General features: G+C 38.5%; 1 protein-coding gene across 24 annotated transcripts in view; it reads left to right on the forward strand.

The window, feature by feature from the left end:
- Positions 1–20,546, forward strand: part of PEAK1 (pseudopodium enriched atypical kinase 1) — a 293,418-nt gene that overhangs the window by 89,307 nt on the left and 183,565 nt on the right. The gene's annotated exons all lie outside the window — the stretch shown is intronic.

Consider the following 20,546-nt stretch of genomic DNA (forward strand, 5'->3'; position numbering starts at 1 on the left):
CCTAGATTACCAGTCAGGAAGTTTCTATGATGAGGGAAATATTCCCTACATTCAGAGAATGCTGTCATCAGATGGAAAGTACAAATTGAAATAAGGAGTGTGGGAGTCTCAGAACAAAACTTTCTAGCCCTATGTTTCATTTATGCCAGGAGAAAATGTGGATTAATTTTCATTCTAATGAAGTGGGTATGACTTTGTTTTGAAATGGTTCTGGCATTTATGTTTTTATTGGATATAAAGGACTTTGTGTCCTTTCTTTTATTTCTCTTTAATTTAAAAATTCTGTGTTTACTCATCTGTTTGAAAGATTGTCAAGACCCAGAGTAAGACCCAGAGTATTGTGGTTTTTTATCACAAGAGAATAGTTGAAAGTGTTTGTTATTGATATTTTAGAGAGTCCCTTTTTCAAAGTTAATAGGCCGGTAATGATGGAGTTCATAATATCATTCTCTGAAATCCAAAGATGAATCTGGGTGGGAGTGGGCCAGGGAAGCAGGAGAAGGATGTTAAGTGCTTAAGATAGATGGCTGAAATGGCTTAGCAAACGCGGAGATTTTATGTCCTGTAGTCTGTGGAGAATATTTTGAGATCCTATTTCTGTTAAAATTTAGAACATTTAATAGGCAAATTCAAACTATATAGTATTAGGTTTCTAAACTGTAGAAGTTAGATGCAGTCTATGGTTATAGTTTATTTTTGAAAAATTAGTTTGCTCCAGTTCTCTGTCCTATTTATATTATTATCTTATATTTGTAACTATTTTTTAACCTTAATCCATTCTTCGTAATGACTTTAACTTCAAGTAACTTAACAAAATTTATGTTGATTACATTCATATCAAAGAATCTTAGTCACTGAAAGGGAGAGCTGTAAAAAAAAAAGCAGTGAGTAGGATGCAGGTGGATTTTCAGATCCCAGTTTGAAAAATCATCTTTCAACTTATAAGCTGAGAAAATTTCATCTGTATATTGATGAAGAGAACTAGATCCAAAGACTTCACAAACGTCTTTTTAAAACCACTTCCAAAATAGGAAGGTAGGACTTCCTCCTGAGAACTTGAATTTGCCCAGAAAATGTAGAGTTTACAAGGAGTTGAACTGCTTCTGGCTCTTCTGTGGCCCTATCACTGCTCATTTATCCTCTCAATATAAAAGTGCTTGGCTGCTCAGCTCCACCTATTTGCTGTGGTCATGCTAAGGCAAGGGTTTTCAGAATGTATTCTAGCTGGGGTTTTTCCCCCTCTTTTTTTTAAACATACTGTCTTCAGATTTTACTCTACATGGGACTTAGGAACTGAATTCAATTTGATGCATCACTGCTCTGCACCAAATTGCCTTATAAACACTAGTGGGACAGATATTTCAGGATTTTTCTACATGGATTATGGGTGCAATATTAGAAATTATTTTTAGCCAGTATGGAAAATACACTGTGGATCAATTTAATAATGCATTTACTCAGCAGACATTTATTGAGCTCATATTCCATAAACAGGTACTAGGAGTACAGAGATAAATAAGATGTGATTGCTGCCCTTGAGGAGCTCATTGTCTGCCTCGAAAGTCTTAAACTTTGACACAAAGAAATAAGAGACTCAACTAGCTAGTCTCCTGGATGTGAAAAATAATGAACTGCAGAGGCAAAGCACGAGTTGTTGGATGTTGCTGTTCTGTTTTATTTTGTCTAGAAAAACCTGGAAAATAGAATTCTAGTAAACAGCGGACTTGTTCCTCTCTAGAGGGTTTTGCAGTGATTATTAAATGTTTTCATAAACATTTCTTCAAGGCCTACTGTGTGCAAGTATCATGCTCAACACTAGGGATATAAAGTGTATGAGATAAACTGTTTTATTCTAAACGAGGACAGTGGGAGGGAGAGGTATATATACAAATAATTATAATACGGTAGGGGTAGACAGATTATTACCAAATTTTGTACCAAGTGATTTCTCTTGGTTGTAGTGACACTAGGGAATAAGGAGAGACTAGGGTCAGGAGGTCAAAAGTCACTGCTGACTGAGGGAGATAGCCATTCTTGCCTAGGAGAATCTTTCAAAAGCTCTTCTTTACTTTTACATCATGTATCAGCAATTTCAATGATGCTTACCAAGAGAAAAATCAAAATATTTCATAAAACATGAGAGTATTTTTGTTACAAAGAAGGATTTTGGCTATCATAATAAAACCTCATATATTGGCCTTGCTTTGTAGTTGACCCTTTAAAGATATTTTCTTTTGGGAGCAACTTCTTATTTTGCAAGTAAAAAAAGTGAATAAAGAAAGAATAAAGGACCATCTATAGTGATACTGCCAAAAATGCCAATCAGTTTGCTCTGCTCTAAGTAGGTACATCTGTAAATTTGGTGTTAGCAGGCCCAGAACATTGGGACAAATAACCTTGTGGAGTAGAACTGCTATTTGATGCAGTTCTCGATGATGGACCAAATTAGAAAATGGAGGTCTATGGGAGGTACACATCTGATATTTTTATTTCATTTCTCAGCTAGCTAAAGTGGTGGTATTAACCTTTCTTATTCCTTAAAACATCTTAAGAAACCATGAAACACTTCAAAGAACCCTTAATCTCTATGCTTTAGATCTGTTTATTAGCTGAAGTGTACTTTTCCATTAGTATCATGAGCTGCTCCTAGAATTCTATGTATCCAACAAAAGTTTTCTTACCTGGCAGTTACAGCCAGTTTTGATTCCCTTTACTTTCTTTTATTTAGGAACTTTCAAAATTAGTTATTAGCTCTTTGTTTACTTCAGAGATAATAGTTTTAATTACTGAGTATAAACTTATTTTTCCCATTTGAGATTTTTTTTTAATAATCCTTTTGAAATTAAAGTGTTTTTAGAACACTCAAAAGATTCAAAGTCCTGAGTTTTATAGATGGTGGTACTAGGGTATGCTTTTTTGTTTGCTTGTTTTTAACTATGTTTGGGGCAAATTATTGCTCACTTTCCATGTGCTAGAATTTCACCTGTTATAGACCAAGAATAATTTCTCACCTTTTCTGTAAGAATAGTTTAAAAGGTAAGTCTAATTTATTTTGAGTGATAAAGTACTAATAGGTCATTAGATCAGAGTGGCTATTAAATTTCAAAGGATTATCATAGTGATTATGATTACTCTTGCAGCTGGAGACAGTCTTCTCTAGAACCTGTTAGGTTATTAGTCTTCTTGCTTCTAGTGAAAGGTTTGGCAAAGCTTTATTTTGAATTAAAGTTTATCATTTTGCCATTATTGGAGATTTTATAGAATATTGACTGCATTGTTAAGGAGGTATCAACTCTGACTGACTGTCAGTAACTGCCTAGAGTATCGGTTAACGATTAGGAGGCTTTTAGGGGACATTTGGAAAGAAGTGGTACAATCTCTTAATGTCTGATATGATCGCAAGTTGGGGAAGGAGGGAGTGGGATTTGTGTTACCTATGCCATATCTTAGCCAAATCCATAAAGGTGCCTTAGAGTAGGTATTTAGCCCCACTTAAAAACTAATATGAGTCATTCTTACCATATCTCTTGTCAGAAAATCATCCTCTCTTTGTTGAAATACCTCCAGCGAGGAACTCACTGCCTGCCCGAGATCCCATTCTGTTGCCGGACAGCTCTGCAGTATCATATTTCTTCCAATCCAGTTATTGCTTTATGTATTGAATGTTCATGAAAACCTGATATACAGGGTTTCTGGCAAGGGTAAATTATGAGAGGTGTTTTTTTTGGTATCATTTATCAACTTTTTTATTTGCCCATTTAAAAAAAATTTTAATTTCAAATTGGTAAATATTCACAGTAAGTTGTCAAAATAGTACAGAGAGTTCTTGTGTGTTCTTTACCTAGTTTTCCCCAATGGTAACTTCTTACAAAACTATAGTACTGTAGCAAAACCAGGAAATTGATATCCATACAATTCATAAATCTTATTTAGATTTCACCTGTCTTACATGTATTTCTGTGTGTGGGGGGCGTGGGGTGTTCTATACAATTTTGTCATGTGTAGATTTGTCTAACTACCACTATAGTCAAGATATAGAACTGTTCCAAACACACAAAGAGCTCCCTCATACTACCCCTTTATAGTCACACCCAGTCCTCTCCCCCTATCCCGGGCAAACACTTACCTGCTGCCTCTCTCTGAAATTTTGTCATTTCAAGAATTTTATATAAATGGAACCATATAGTATATAGCCTTTGAGATTGGCTTTTTTCACCCAGCATAATTCCCTTGAGGTATATCCAAGTTGTCACAGTATCAATAGTTATCCCAATTTTGTTTAATCATTATTGATGTCTTCTTTAAGGCCACAATAAATATTTGTCTATATGAATGACATTTGAAATATTATAAAAGTGATTTAAACTTGTAGAGGTGTTAAATTCAAATTGAGTTGTTACACAGTATGCATGAAATTTCAGCTTTCACCATTTATTGCCGAACTGTCAAGGCTAATAAGGAGTGCAAGACTGAGTGTCAGGAGACACCATTCTTCTGACTGTTTCTAACCAGTCCTGGCATCACATGCTCAAATGTAACCCCTTTGTCTGTGGCCAAGGGCTCCCTACCTGAGTGAGTGATTATGTGAATGAAGTGAGATATAAAACTCAAAATATAAATTTTTCCATTCCATGGCAAACAAAAGTAAGTATGTAAGGTACAAATGTTAACTGTGGTTCTGTTTGGTATAACGAGATTGACAATAAGAGGTGGTATGTGTTTTTAAAAAAATAACTTGTCTTTATTTTCCAACATCTCCATAATGAATGCATTTTATCTTTGTTTTTCTATTTATAAAAATAATGCATACTTATTAAAAATTGAAACATAACAATTATATACATTAGAAAATGAGAGCGTACTTAAATTTCTCACCCAAAGTTAACTACTATGAACTATTGTTTATTTGTTTTGGTATACATAGAGTAAGCTTTAGTTATTATTGTTAAAACAAAAATAAGAATTTCCTATGCACGTTGTTTTGCATCTTTCTTTTTTACTAAGGTATCTTGAACATTTTTCCATATCTGTACGCATGACTTTAATAGCTATATAGTTACTTCACTGTGCACATGTACTGTTCTTTCATTTATTTAGTTACTCTTCATCGAATGCCTGCTGTGCTCAAGGCACCATGCTGGGGAAACTGTGATTAATAATACATGAAGCTTACATTTTAGAGGGAAGACAGACATTAATAATGATTAATTTCTTAATTGATTATTTGATTACAAATGTAATATGCACTAGGGAAAAGCAGTATAAAGAGCCATGCATGTGCCTGTCAGAGGGACTCAACCAGGTCTGGGAAACAAGGAGGATCTCCCAGAGAATATAACTTTTGAGCTAAAACCTAAGGATAACTATGTGTGAATTAGGGTATGGGTGATGAAGGAGTAATACATAGATGAGTAGATATTAATGTATTTATCATTTAACTAAAATGAAAAGCCATAAACCTATTGGATGTTTGAATACACATGCTCATAGAGGAAAACAAAATTGGTAAAATATATCTCAAAGTGTTAATACTGTGGTGGTATTACAGGTACCTTTTTTTTTTTTTAACAGACTTTTTTTTTTTTTTAACATATTTATTGGGGTATAATTGCTTTACAATGGTGTGTTAGTTTCTGCTTTATAACAAAGTGAATCAGTCATACATAAACATATGTTCCCATATGTCTTCCCTCTTGCGTCTCTTAACAGACTTTTTAAGAGCAGCATTAGCTTTATTGAAAAATTGAGAAGATGGTATAGAGAGTTCCCATATACCCTCCCCTGCCAAAACGCACACACACACACACACACACACACACACACACTTTCCCCTATTAACATCTTACAGTAGTGTGGACATTTGTTACAATTAATAAACCAATATTGATACATTACTATTAACCACCCAGTGTTTATTCAGGTTGCTTTAGTTTTTACTTAATATACTTCTTCTGTTCCAGGAGCTCATCCAAGGTGCCACATTATGTTTAGTTTTCATGTCTCTTTAAACTCCTTTTGGTTGTGACAGTTTCTCAGACTTTATTTTTGATGTTCTTGACAGTTCTGAGGCGTACTAGTATTTTGTAGAATGTCCCTCTATTGGGATTTGTCTGTTTTTTTCATGATCATACTGCAATGTGGGTTTTTGGGAGGAGATCATAGAGGTAAAGTGCCATTCTCATCATATCATATCATATAAAGTGCCATTCTCATCATATCATATGATCATATCATATCAACATGATTCATCACCGTTGATGTTATCCTTGATCAACTGGCTGAAGTAGTGTTTGTCAGGTTTCTCCATGGTAAAGTTTTTTTGCCCCTCTCCTTTCCATATACTGCTTTTTACAAGGAAGTCTCTATGCACAGCCTACACTTAAAGAGAGTTATGCTTCACTTCCTTGAGGGAAGAGTATCTACATAAATTACTTGGATTTCTTCTGCACAGAAGATTTATCTTTTCTCCTCCATTTATTTACATATTCAATCATGAGGATGGACTCATGGAGATGTATTTTATGCTTTGGGTTTTAATCCAATACTACTTTATTTTATTGTTCAAATTGTTCAAGCTTTGGGCCATTAAATTGGCTTTCAATTGCCTCTTGTGCGCCCCTTGGACATACCCCCATTAACAAGGTTTTGTTTGTTTATTTTCTAAGCACTTCCTTATTTTATGACACTACAACATGTTCCAGGCTTATCTTGTGTATTTCCTGCCACAGACCAAGAATCAGCCATTTTTCCAAGGAGCCTTGCTTCCTTTTATTGGGGACTTGTATTAGAAACCAAGAGTTGGGTGCTATTGCATTTTTCTCTTACTATTTTTTTTCCTAACTCTGGTTCTCTCTCTCCCTGTCTTTTCCCCTTAAAACCTCTGGTAAAAGAAATATGAATTCTACCATGGCAAATTTAGGTTGCCTCATTAAATATGTTTCCAACTACCTTCTCTCTCCCTCCCTCCCTTCTCCTTTAGACATCTTTCAGGGTTGGCCGTGTGACATAGTGCTGGACAGGGAGATGTAAGTATAAATATCCTGGGAAGGGCTTTCTTTGTAAAATTGAAATTCAAAACCTGAAGGGAGATATCTTTGGGCCCTTCAGCCTTCTTCCCATCAGGAAAATGGAACTGATACCTGGGTGTTGAGCATGAATATGAAAGCAAATGCTAGGGAATGCACAATAGGGCAACAGAACGAACCTTGCTCTGTGATGTCATTGCTGATTTAGGGTTGAACCATCCCTGGTCTGCCCAGCTCCAGATTGCTTGTTGCCTGAAATAAAATAAACTCCTGTGTGTTTAAACTGTTGTTACTTGGTTTGCCTGTAATTGCTACAACTTAAGCACACAGTCTTAGCTGATTCACATATCAACTTGGACAAAATTATTATTCATTTAAGACAATTTGTTGAGGACCTACCACGTGTAAGCCTCCATAATATGGGGCGAAAATAGAGGAACTCTGTTGATATTATCCCTGTTCCCACTGAATCCAAGTTTAATAATGGTATGTAGAATAGGATAATTATATGAGCAACTGTGATTAAAACCAGAATGTAGTAATATTTGTTATTTACTTGGTCACAGTTACTCATTGTCCCTTCAATTTATCTTACTCTGTTCTTTGTATATGCAAATATTTTCACAGTTTACCTAGTTCCAGGACAGAAACATAAGAATAGTCCTAGTCTCTTCCTTTTCTCTCACTCTCCATATCCATTTGGTTACCACAGCCCGTTTTCTTTCCTTTTAAATATTTTTTGTCCCATCTTTTAAAATTCCTTTGCTCCTCTACTAGTATCGAACCTCATAAATTTCTCTCATACAGATCATTATGACCCTTCATACCTAGTTTCCCTGCCCCCAGTTCATTTTGTAATAGAGGCGGACGTGGCCCGGTGGGGCTCCTCCAGTTGGACGAGCGGAGGCCACCGTGGGGGCGCCACCAGGAGTAGAGGGAGGCCAGGAGGCACTGGCATTTGCCCTCTCAAGGTCAGGGAGGAGAGGAAATGGCCCTGGAGGTGATAATGCAGCTGCCTGCATGTCTGGCCTGCCAGTTCCTACCAAGCTATCCCCAAGGCCAGGCTGCGTGCCTACTTGGACAGGCGGGCCAGTTGGGGCTGCCCCACTAGGATCCAGGATTTGACACATACCACTCCCCATGGCCCCTTCACTCCAGTATAGGGGACGTTTGGTGCCCCGGCCTGGGGCCCAAGATACCAGCCTCTGCCCGCCCACCCACATGCCAGGCATATGCTACTAGATGGTGCAAACCCCTCGCTTGGCTGCAATCCAGGTCCCTGCTGTGCCCTCCCAGGATGTAACGGGGCGGAGCAGGTGCCCAGCCCTTAGTACATGAGCATTAGTGTGAGATCCTTAGCGGGGCGGCTAGAGGTCCTGCTCTAATATTCAGGCTCTGGGTGGCCCTGCCAGCAGAAAGTGCAGTGAGAGGCAGATCTTGGCCTTCTCCTCGGGGCCGGCGGGTGAGCTGGGTGACCCGGGGACAGGCTGATGGCTGTGTCCTGCAGAGCTCCAGAGCCCTCGCCACGGCTGGCCACTGGCCAGGCCCAGGCCTTGAAGCAGCAGCGAACCTCTCCCCAACCCCGACCTTTGCAACCTAACGGCAGCAGCAGTCTGCATGGGTCTCAGTCCATGGAGGTCTCAGCAACTGAAGTATATGAACACTGCCATTAAGGTAACAGCTTCAACCAGCTTCAGTCTCTCCGTTCAAGTTTCAAAAATTGGTACAGCTTAGGACTTCCCTGGTGGTGAAGTGGTTAAGAATCTACCTGCCAATGCAGGGGACACGGGTTTGAGCCCTGGTCTGGGAAGATTCCACATGCCTCAGAGCAACTAAGCCCGTGCGCCACAACTACTGAGCCTGCACTCTAGAGCCTGTGAGCCACAGCTACTGAGCCCGTGTGCCACAACTACTGAAGCCCGCATGCCTAGAGCCCGTGCTCCATGACAGAGAAGCCACTGCAATGAGAAGCCCGTGCATCGCAACAAAGAGTAGCCCCCGCTAGCTGCAACTAGAGAAAGCCCGCACACAGCAACGAACACCCAATGCAGCCAAAAAATAAATAAATTAATTAATTAAAAAAAATTGGTACAGCTCAGATCAGTTGTCTACTTCTAGGAGGTGGCCAGAGATCAGGTTTAAGTTGCAAGGACATTGCACATCATTACTTCAGGTCCGCCTCTGTGGTTGGGGCTATTCTCAAAGAAGGGCAATTGTTGTGAGTTGGGAATTAACCTGATTGGTATTCACTACCTTGCCCTTTCTTGTCAGAACAGAGAATAACATTTGTTTTGGTGGAGGTTAACAGGAACATTGTGACCTGACCTCAAGAACAAAGAATCTGACACCAAGAAGTTTGCAACAACTAACCATACCCCTCCCTCACCTTTCCTATAAGAGGGCTTTGCTGAAAGCTTTCGGGGAGTTTGGGTTTTTTTTAAAGGCATGAGCCATTCGTCTCTTTGCATGGCTCTGCAATAAACCTTTCTCTGCTCAAAAACTCTGATGTTTTGGTATTGTTTGGCCTCACTGTGCGTTGGACACACGGACTTTTGCTCGGTAACGATTTCTCCCCACACCACTGGCAAAGGAGTCTTTCCAAAAGGCATATAAAATCTTGTTTCTGTCTTCAGTAAAATCATGTTTAGCTTTGTATAGTCTCTAGTATAAAATTCAAATTTTTTTCTCTTGAAAGCCCTTTGGATCTGACTTTTCCTGGCTGTCCAATTCATCTTACGGCAGTGTCCCCACACACACCCCACCCCACAGGACATACCACCCCCCAGCTTCATCCCAAACATGTAACGAGTTCTGTCTTTAGTTTTCTTTGTCCTTATTTATCTCAGAACATTCCTTCAGCCAGGAATCCTTATTACCCTCCATGCCTTTAGTTTTTTAAGACTCAGAGCTGGTGTTTCAGAAGACCTTCCCTAATTCTCTCCCATCCTTCTCAAAGACCCCTGTACTCAACCTCTGTTATCCCATAACTGGCTGTTATATTTGAAATACCTCTTGAATTCATCTACTTTCCATCTCCATTACCACCACTTTGTTTGTTCTAGACCACCATCATCATAACCTATTTAAATGGTCCCTCTGCTCAGCTTTGGTAATTTGTAAAAGTACGTTCTTTACCCAGTATCCAGTGATCTTTTTAAACTCCAGATCTGATCATTATGGCCCTGTGTTTAAAAGTCCTTCCCTGATTTCCTAATGATCTTAGGCTACAAACTAAATCCTAACGTTGCCTGTAATGTACTGTACAAATTGGTTCCTGCAAACCTACTTCTCTAGCCTCACTTGTTTTCATTCTTTAGACATACTATGCTCCCTCTCATCTTAGGGCCTTTGCACATGTCATTCTCTTATCTGAAACAGTTATCACTTAGATCTCATCCTTCCAATCTCAATACTTCTTCAGGATATCTCCACCCAACTCTAGGTCAGAGTCCTTTGTTATGTGTTTCATTTACTCTGCCTTTTGCATCAACTTGTAGAATTGAGCAAGGTGGAGAGCATATAGCTGCATTTAATTTTCAACAATGATTATAGCTCCTTTCTTTAAAAGTAGCTTTTCTGCATCTACCCTTCTAGAAACCTTCGTTCCTTCTGTACAAACTACTCATTTCACTCATCCCATTAGATTCGTGTCCTGTCTAGACTTCATGATCAATTCCTTAAATATGGCTCTTGTCAGAACTCTAGATTCTTTTGCTTAAAACCTTTTTTACAGACCAACCCATTTTTCTCTCCAATTTTTTAGTTTTGGTTTACTTTGTTTTTCATGTTGTGGTAAGAAACTCATAGAGAAAGTTAGCAATTGTTTGCTTTGTTCAGAAAAGTTCTAAGTAATATAAGCTCTGCTTAAATGGGTACTATGAACAAGGTAGGAACATTAAAAGCAATGATTCAGGGCCAGCATTCTATTTCTCACTGACCCTCAGGCCCAAACTTTACTTTGTGTGATTTCGTGAACTGCTGTCAGACATTCAGATTTGATCATAATTTAAACACATATAGCAAAATCATAGACTCAAGAGTTGAAAGAGGTTTTAGGGATCATTGCATTTTATTTTATTTTAAAAAAATATTTATTTATTTATTTGGTTGCTCTGGGTCTAAGTTGCGGCAGGCCAGCTCCTTAGTTGCGGGATGTGGGCTCCTTAGTTGTGGCATGTGTGTGAGATCTAGTTCCCTGACCAGGGATCAAACCCAGGCTCCCTGCATTGGGAGTGCGGAGTCGTATTCACTGTGCCACCAGGGAAGTCCCTATCATTTAGTTTTAGACCAACCACCTCTCTATACAATGTCATTTGGTTTCTGAGTATTCTCTATCACCCATATATAAGAGATTGTCTTTTTTTCAATGAACTGAAACTTGCCTCAGTTTTCATCTACCAGCTTTAATTCTTAGCAATGTTTGTGTTATGACAACTCATGTATTTGAAGACACCCATCATGTCTTCCATAAGTTGTTTTTCTCAAGGAAGAATAGCCCCAGTTCCTCATATATCATGGCTTAACGTTCTTTTATCATCTTATTTGAATTTATAAAATTTTTATTTTTGAATGTTTTAGATTATTTACTACTCTGTCTCCTTTCCATTGGTGTAAATAATAAAGGTGATTGCAAATAAAACAAGTTGATAGGTATTTATGGCAAATGCAAAATATACAAAAGGCAAATTAGTTGAGAGAACCTATGATACACAATTGGGTGTTTAGCTTACAGATCAGAAAAAGCTCTCTACCCAAACTTTTTTTGGTGGGTTAAATAGGGGGTAGAGGCAGAGAACATTTGAGTGATGGAAACTGGTATAGGTGATGATTTATCTGATATATGATCACTTCTTTCACTTTATTACACCATTACATTTGCATAGCACCATCATTTTCACTCTGTGATCAGTTGCTCAATTTCATAAATACAGTATATCCAACATTTTGCCATGCAGGACATATAGACTGTTTTTTTTCTAGAACTGTAAAGGTGGGGTTTTTGTTTGTTTGTTTATTTCCGTTGCTGAAAAACTCACTTTCTATCATGAATTATAAGTTGTGGCAGCCTTAACATGTCATTCCTCCTGTCTGTGCAAAAGTACAGATTTATCAGCTGCTGCCTGAATTAGGAGAGTCGAAAGTACTGGTGGCAGCTGAACATCCTGTGAACTGTTCAGCCCTGAGGATAATTCGTCAGGGATTTCTAAGGTTTCTCTTTTAACTTTTCCTTTATTTTACTCTGGGATAAAAACCCCACAGATGAGAGAAGACACATTCATCTTTGGTAATGACACAAACTTGTGCCTTTCTGATTTTTTGCCACTCAAGTGCTAAGTTATTTATATCAAATGAAAATTATAAAATGAATTTATAACTAATTATTTTATTTCCAACAAAAATTGGGAAAGGAACATTCTCCTTCTTTTATGTGATGTTTGTGGTTTTACTTGTATCCCTAAACTCAAACATTTCAAATGTAATTGATTCCTTTCTAAAGTGTAGCTTTTTCTGGATGATTTTTTTCGTTTTGATTTTGGTTTCTAAACAGTAAAACTTTTGCATCATATCATCTTGTTGACCAGGCTTTGAGCAGAAGTTTCAGTATTAATAACATCTCCTCCAGTAATTTAGCTTTTTTTTTCCTTCTCCCTCATTCTAATATTTGTTGAAAAGTGTATGATCAGAAAAGGTCCTTGTGTACCGTAAACAAGCATTTAATTAAGGGGTAATGCCTATGGTACCAGGGTATGTGAAGTGAAACAGAGATGCTTAATCAGCCACAAAAGCTATTTACTGCTTCATAAACCTCAGTGCTCAGTGTCATTAATATTATTACTTTTCTAGGACTTCAGAAAAGCAGTGAAATATCAAAACTGATTTTTTTCTCTACCGTTAAAGTAGGGAAGGTTTTCCTCTTAATAGAACTTTGTAATGAAGCTAATATTTGAGAAAAGCATACATACTTGAAAGTTTTAAGAAGGGACTTAAATACAAATGAGGGATATGTTGAAAATGAAGCAGGAAGAAAAAGGTTTAATCTCTATTTAAAGTCTGAAATTATACTGAGGAACAAGTCACATAATATTGCCATGTATTTGTTGAACACCTGCTGTGGGACCTGGGCTAATAGATGGTTTCCTTATGTTATCTTTAATGTTTATAGCAATTCTGTAAACTAAGTTGGTTCCAGTTTTAGAATGAAGACACAGAGGCTCATAGCCATTGTTACACAGGTGTGTCTCATTATACCTGTACTCTCCATTACTTCAAACTGTTTTTCAGATGAAAGCTTATGTTAAAATAGTCATTTTTTCATATTAATTCTGCTGAATACCCAATAGTATACCTGAAAAGTTGATTTGTGCTGTGTTAATTCATAAATTTTTAACCTTTTATTTGTTCCATGTTCAACATTATTAAGCAGCTAGTATTTTCCTAACACTTGATAAGTATTATGAGGGCTGTACCAAGTAAGAAGACCCAGTTTCCCCCCCTCAGAGTTTAGAAACGGATAAATATTTCAGCCTTATAGACACACAATTTCAAAGTGGAATCAAAGAGAGCAAGGTTCTTTTTTTCAGTATTTTGTGACTGTTAGCTAGACCCCTCCAAATTATCCCCCTGCTGCTGAGATGGGAAAGTACACACAAAAGCTAAAATAGGCAGCGCAATGGACATCTGTATGATCAGCTCACAAGGATGAGTGAGGAAGGAGCTCATGGTCTGGATAAAATGCTTTGATAGAGGGGAAATCGTGTGCAATGAGAACCTAGAGAGGTGGTTAGCATAAGACCTCCTCAAGCGGGAGAGGTTTTACAGAAAAATTGTCATTTGAACCAAGACAAAGGAAACCTGGTTAGTACAGAATCTAAGGGAAGGGTTTTGTTAGGATTCTCACGTTTTATTAACCCAAATGTTTATATCTATCAATTGCTTATATTACTCTTTCTTTGTGATCTACTATGATTCTGTAGATCTTTTATTCCAGTGATGTTTTCAAAAGGGCCGTACATTCTTTGTGAAAATGTCAGCAGTAGAAGTTAAACGCTTTGGATTGTTGATGTTTAAGAAAATTTGCCAGTCATCGTTTCCAGTTCCCTCATATTGCACACAAAGAAGCCAAGGCCCAAATAAGCTGTGAGGTGCTTAATGTCAGATACTGTAAGCATCAGACCTGGGACTTGGCTTGGCTTATAGTCATGGTTTCTGTCCTGAAGCTCTTGTTGAAAAATGCATGAAGGTTAGTAGTGGTTTAATACTTTAAAATAGTTTATATTTCTTTTTATTGTTTTTCTTCATTGGCTTGCAGAGAGAAGTAATTGAAGAAATATGAAGTAATGGAAATATTTAAGGTGGAATGTGGACAATAATTTATTTAGGTAAAGCATGTGGAACCTTTACTTCAGAAAGTTCGTATTTCTAAAGTGGAGTCATTTAATTTCTGAAGATGTTTATGTACATGCCATCTTTACAGCGTATAATATAGTGTGAAGATGGTGAATTGACTAAAAAGCCTTATCATGTGAGGTAATAGTGGCAATAGAACTTGTAAGCTCAGATTTATTCATACATTCTTCCTTTAACTGGCCTTTTAACTGAAGTAAAATTGATGGGAAAAGCATGAAGTTATAGAGAGTTTGGAACTGGGTTGTCTTTGGTTGACTGTGATTATCATAATGTATTTCACCCTTGAAACTGAGCCCTGGATGACAGAGGAAGGCAGCTGAGACATAAGAAAATGCCAGAGAGACAAAATAACAGTCAGCTAGTCTATAAAAGAATGATTAAGCAGTTCGAAATGTAAATGCCAAATTCTATCACAGAGCCATTTCCTGGGATTTTAAATGATCATAGCTGTTCTTTTTCTGAATCTGCAAATGCACTTCAATTCTGAATGGCATAAGAAAGTATTCGGGGATGCCAGCGCCGACATCAGGCCGTGCGGGGGCTCCGGAGTGCAGCATGGAGGGCCTGGCCTAGCTGGGGCCCGTGGCCCTATGTCTTCTGGCTGCGATGCTGGTCCTGCACACGCTGTGGGACCACAGCCGCCGGGCGGTGGGCGCCCAAGGGTCCGGGAGGCAAGCTGGGTCCCCCAGGCGGCTGTGGGCATCGTGTCTGCAGCCAGCATCCCCGAGGCCGCGCTCGGGCCATGATCACTTGGTGAAGCTGCGCCGGGACAGTGCGACCGACTTCTTCTCGCACTCTGAGGACCTGTGCGCGCTGCAGGACTCGGTGCCTCTGCCCACCGTGCGCGCTTCCCTGTGGGAGGGCCTGCTGGACTTAACGCCGACCGCCTCCGCGGGGTAGACTGGGCGCCGCTCCTGAGCACCCGCTGCCCCTGATCTGTATCCAGAGCTTCTTCCAGCCACGACTTGTTGAGACAGGTTGTGACAGAAATAAAGTTTGCAGAAGTCGTGTTCCTGCGATAAGAAATAAAGATGTGACTTCCAGTTGTGTAAAGCTCATAAATGCTGTATAAGTGTGTCGGGTGCACTAAGGAACATGGAGCTAAGTGGGCTAGTTCTGAGAGAGAGAGACGTAACTATGTTAACAAAGTTCCATCAGAATTTCCTGTGACGGTGACAGTAGAGAGTCCTTCCTCCTCAGAAATCGAAGAGGTCGATGATTCCTCAGAAAGTGTTCAGGAAGAGCCAGAGAAAATCAGTTTGAAACAAGAAGCATTGCCGGTACAAAGTTCACTTTAAAGTTATAGAGAAGATTATTTTTCAAACGGAAGCCTGATTGCAACGCAGCACAGCTTGTGTGAGGGTTCTGTTTTCTCCTCCCATCTGCATTGTATCTCCTTGAATGGTTCCTTAAGCTTAGACCAAGGTGAATGGTGGACATTTGAACTCTAAGAAACAAAAATCAAAACATGTGAAAAAAAAAAAAAAGAAAGTATTCGGGGTCTACCGTCAGCTTTCTTCTAGTGCCTTACCCAGGAGATAGAATGTGTTCGGATAGAGCCAAATAATTTCTGAAAAACAATGCAAATGATGTAAGAGCAAAAAGATAAAAGGTGTCCTCAGAATTTCCATAGTAAAGTCCAAGGGAGGGTTTAGACTTTGGAAGTATTTAAGACGTCTTATTGACTCCATCACTTATGTCTTTAAACTCTTCCTGACTAGTTATTCCTTCTCCTTCAATTTTCTTAAAAATACTCAAAATAAATTCAAGACCAAAAAGCGAAAATGGCTGAGCAAAAATGCACATGTTAACTGCAGTTAAAATTAGAACAAAGCAGGTGGTGTCATATGTCTTTGCTCATCTATTATACTAGCATATATCTTTGCTAGTGAAAATAACCTGCAGTGTATACAAAAAATTTTAAATCCCTTTCATGTTCTAAAATTCTTACAAAGACCCTCATCTATTACACAGTTCTAAGTCCTTCCATTTTCCATTTTATTCTGCCCTATCAGTCATATTAATTTCCAGAAAACACTACATTAATTATCAATTTCTTTGTCTTTTAGTGGGCCCTCATTATATACGTAATTGAGCCTGATTTCTGCTTCTAACTGCCCTTCCTACCGCTCTTTAAGAATATTCCCCTCTGGCCAGTTTTGTTTATTTAATATCCTTCAGCTCTGCTGTGTGCGCTCTAAATTGTTCCATGCTCCAAATAAAATTTTGTCAAGTGACTTAATTTCTCTGGAATTTAGTTTCTTCACCCTTATAAAAAGGATAATGGATTTAATGACCCTTATACTTGTTTAGTGATTTCTAGTTTGCATACAATTTTTCCATATATTGTCATTTCATCTTTACAGTAACCCTTTCAAGTAATGAGCACAGAAAATACCATTTACAATAGACCCCCCTGAAATGAAATACTTAGGTGTAACTCTAAGAAAATATAAACAGATCTATAAGTGGAAAACTATAAAACATTGTTTTAAGAAAAACAAATCAAAGAAGATCTAAATAAATGGAGAAATATTCTGTGTTCATGTGTTGTGTGTTCATTGAGCCTTCTGTGTTGGAAGGCTCAATATTATTAAAATGTCAAATTTTTCCAGTTCAATCTATAGATACAACATGACCCCAGTCAAAACCCTACCAAGCTATTTTGTAGATATCAACATTCTGATTCTAAAGTTTTAATGGAAAACAAAAGACCTAGGGTAGCTAACACAGTACTGAAAATGAACAAAGTTGGAGTACTCACACCACCTGATTTCAAGACTTAATGTTAGGCTACAGTAATCAAGACAATGGTATGAGCAAAAGAATAGACCCACAGATTAATAGAACAGAAAGGGAGTACAAAATAAATCGGCACAATATCGTCAACCGATTTTTGACAAAAGAGCAAAGGTAGTTCAGTGGAGAAAGGATAGTCTTTTCAATAAATGGTGCTGGAACAATTGGATATCCCTGTGAAAAATAAGTGAACTCAGACACAGACCTTACAATTTACACAATAATTAACTCAGAATGGATCATAGACTTAAATGTAAAATGCAAAACTGAAACAGTTTTTAAAGAAAACACAGGAGAAAATCTATATGACCTTGGGTTTGGCAATGAGTTTTAAAATACATTAGTAACACAATCCATGCAAGAAAAAAATGGATAAGGGGCTTAGTTAAAATAGAAAACTGTTCAATGCAAGACATTAGTAAGACAATGAAAAGCCACAGATGGGGAGAAAATATTTGCAAAAACACATCTGATAAAGAACTTGTATCCAAAATACATAAAGAAGTCTTAAAACTCAACAGTAAGAAAATAATCAACCCAATTTAAAAATGAGCAAAAGTTTTGAAGAGACACCTCATCAAAGAAGATATTCAGATGGCAAATAAGTATATAAAAAGATGTTCAGCACCATGTTATTACTGAATTGCAAGTTGAAACGATAGTGAGATACCATTACATACCTGTTAGAATGGCTAAAATCCAAAACACTGACAAGACCAGATTATGGCAAGGATGTGGAGCAATTAGAACTTTCATGCATTGCTAGTGGGAATGCAAAATGGTACAGCCACTTTGGAAAACAGTTTGACAGTTCTTAACAAAACTAAATGTGGCTTACCATCCAAATCAGCAAGCATGCTCCCAGGTACTTACCCAACTAATTTGAAAACTTATATCCACCAAACCTGCACACAGACATTTATAGCAGCTTTATTCATAATCTCCCCAAACTGGAAGCAGCCAAGATATCCTTCAGTAGGTGAATGGATAAACACCCATACAATGGAATATTATTCAGTGATAAAAAGAATAAAGCTATTAGACCATGAAAAGACATGAATGAATCTTAAATATTGCCCAGTTATAGGAGCCAGTCTGAAAATGCCACATACTATGTGAGTCCAGTTATATGACATTCTGGAAAAAAGCAAAAAAATAGAGTCAGTGAAAAGATCCGTAGTTGCCAGGAGCCTGGGGGAGCAGGGAGTTAGGGGAAGGTGAAGCCCAGGGGCTTTTTTAGGGTACTAAAACTATTTGTATTATACTGTAATGGTGAATATAAGACATTAAGCATTTGCCAAAATCTATAGAACTTTATGACAGAAAGAGTGGACCTTAACACAGGGGTCCCCAACCCCCGGGCCATGGGCCGGTACCAGTCCGAGGCCTGTTAGGAACCAGGCTGCACCAGCAGAAGGTGAGCCGTGGGCGAGCAAGCGACGCTTCATCTGTATTTACAGCCTCTCCCCATCGCTCGCGTTACTGCCTCAGCTCTGCCTCCTGTCAGATCAGCTGCCGCATTAGGTTCTTATAGGAGCACAAACGCTGCTGTGAACTGCGCATGCGAGGGATCTAGGTTGTGCGCTCCTTATGAGAATCTAATGCTTTGATGATCTGAGGTGGAGCTGAGGCAGTGATGCTAGCGCTGGGGAGTGGCTGCAAATACAGATTATCATTAGCAGAGAGGTTTGACTGCACAGAGACCATAATAAATCAGTTGCAGACCCATATCAAAACTCTGTCAGTGAGTGGCAAGTGACAATTAAGCTGCATCTGGTGTCAGGCTTTATAGTGGCAAGTGAGTTGATGCAACTGTACAGCTGCGCCTGGTGGCAGGCTTTAAGTCAGAATCTGACACTTATTTTGGTCCGTGCATGGCCCACCCATTATTTTATTTACCACTTCTGTCCTGCACTGCGCACTTGTCTCAATCACAGTTTTGGTAAGCCCACAAGCTAACCCTAGCCAAAATGAGTAAAAAGCAAACGTTGCTGGAGAGCTTCTTTGAAAAGGGGGAAAGACCCAATGATGAGACAGCAGAAGACTCTAAGACTGCCAACAAAAAGAAAGCTGCATTTAAAAGAAAATACCAAGAGTTCTTAAATTATGGGTTCATTGCAACAGGTGATTCACATTCTCCAAGACTGCTTTGTATAATATGTGGCGACCGACTATCCAACAAAGCCATGAAACCTTCAAAACTGCTCACTTATCTCAGCTTTCAAAAGTTTGAGCATTACTTCCCAACCACAAAAGACCCCCGAACTGGGAAGGAATGGATCCGCAACCCATCTGTGAATAAGCCGGGTGAATCGACTTTGTCCGTGCTAGAAGAGGATCATCAACTGCTTGAGATTGCAAATGACAGTGGCCTTAAAAGTATGTTTGAGACAACTTCAAATCTCCATACGTTCTGGATTAAAGTCAAGGTGGAGTATCCTGAGATTGCCACAAAAGCACTGAAAAGCCTGCTTCCATTTCCGACATCCTATCTTTGTGAAGCAGGGTTTTCTGCAGTGACAGCAACCAAAACGAGATTACAGAGTAGACTGGACATAAGCAACACCCTTCGGGTATCACTGTCCCCCGTGACCCCCAGATGGGACCATCTAGTTGCAGGAAAATAAGCTCAGGGCTCCCACTGATTTTGTATTATGTTGAGTTGTATAATTATTTCATTATATATTCAATGTAATAATAATAGAAATAAAGTGCACAATAAATGTAATGCGCTTGAATCATCCCGAAACCATCCCCACCCCACCCCACCCCCAGTCCATGGAAAAATTGTCTTCCACAAAACTGATTCTTGGTGCCAAAAAGGTTGGAGACTTCTACCTTAACATATAGAAATCTTTTAAACCTCATTTAAAACCTCAGGGATTCCAGGATGAAATATAAAATGTGACAAAAGACTCTAAATATATTACAAATAAATGAAACAATCTTACTGAAGGGGGTGGCAGAGTAAGGTGCTGACCTAAGTAATTTTGGAAATGAGTGGAATCTATAAGACTAAAAGGCAAAAGGAACTGTATACAAAAGGACTGTACTCTAGTTGATAAAGTTGTATCCCATAGGGGCAGGGTATGGGTTAAGAATTCTGAAACTAATATACATGTATTGGTGGAAGTCAGGTTTCTCACTGTTGTAGTGTACAAGTAAGCAAGGAGAAGAGACTTGAATCATCCATGTGGTAATGGAGTAGAGCTGGAGACAGTATGAATTCATGTTAGCTTAATACAGATACAGGTGGTTACATATAGAAATGTTTATACAGGCATACCTTGTTTATTGCATTTCACAGATATTGCT

The sequence above is a fragment of the Tursiops truncatus genome, chromosome 2 (assembly GCF_011762595.2).
Source record: "Tursiops truncatus isolate mTurTru1 chromosome 2, mTurTru1.mat.Y, whole genome shotgun sequence".
In the NCBI taxonomy this organism is placed as follows: domain Eukaryota; kingdom Metazoa; phylum Chordata; class Mammalia; order Artiodactyla; family Delphinidae; genus Tursiops; species Tursiops truncatus.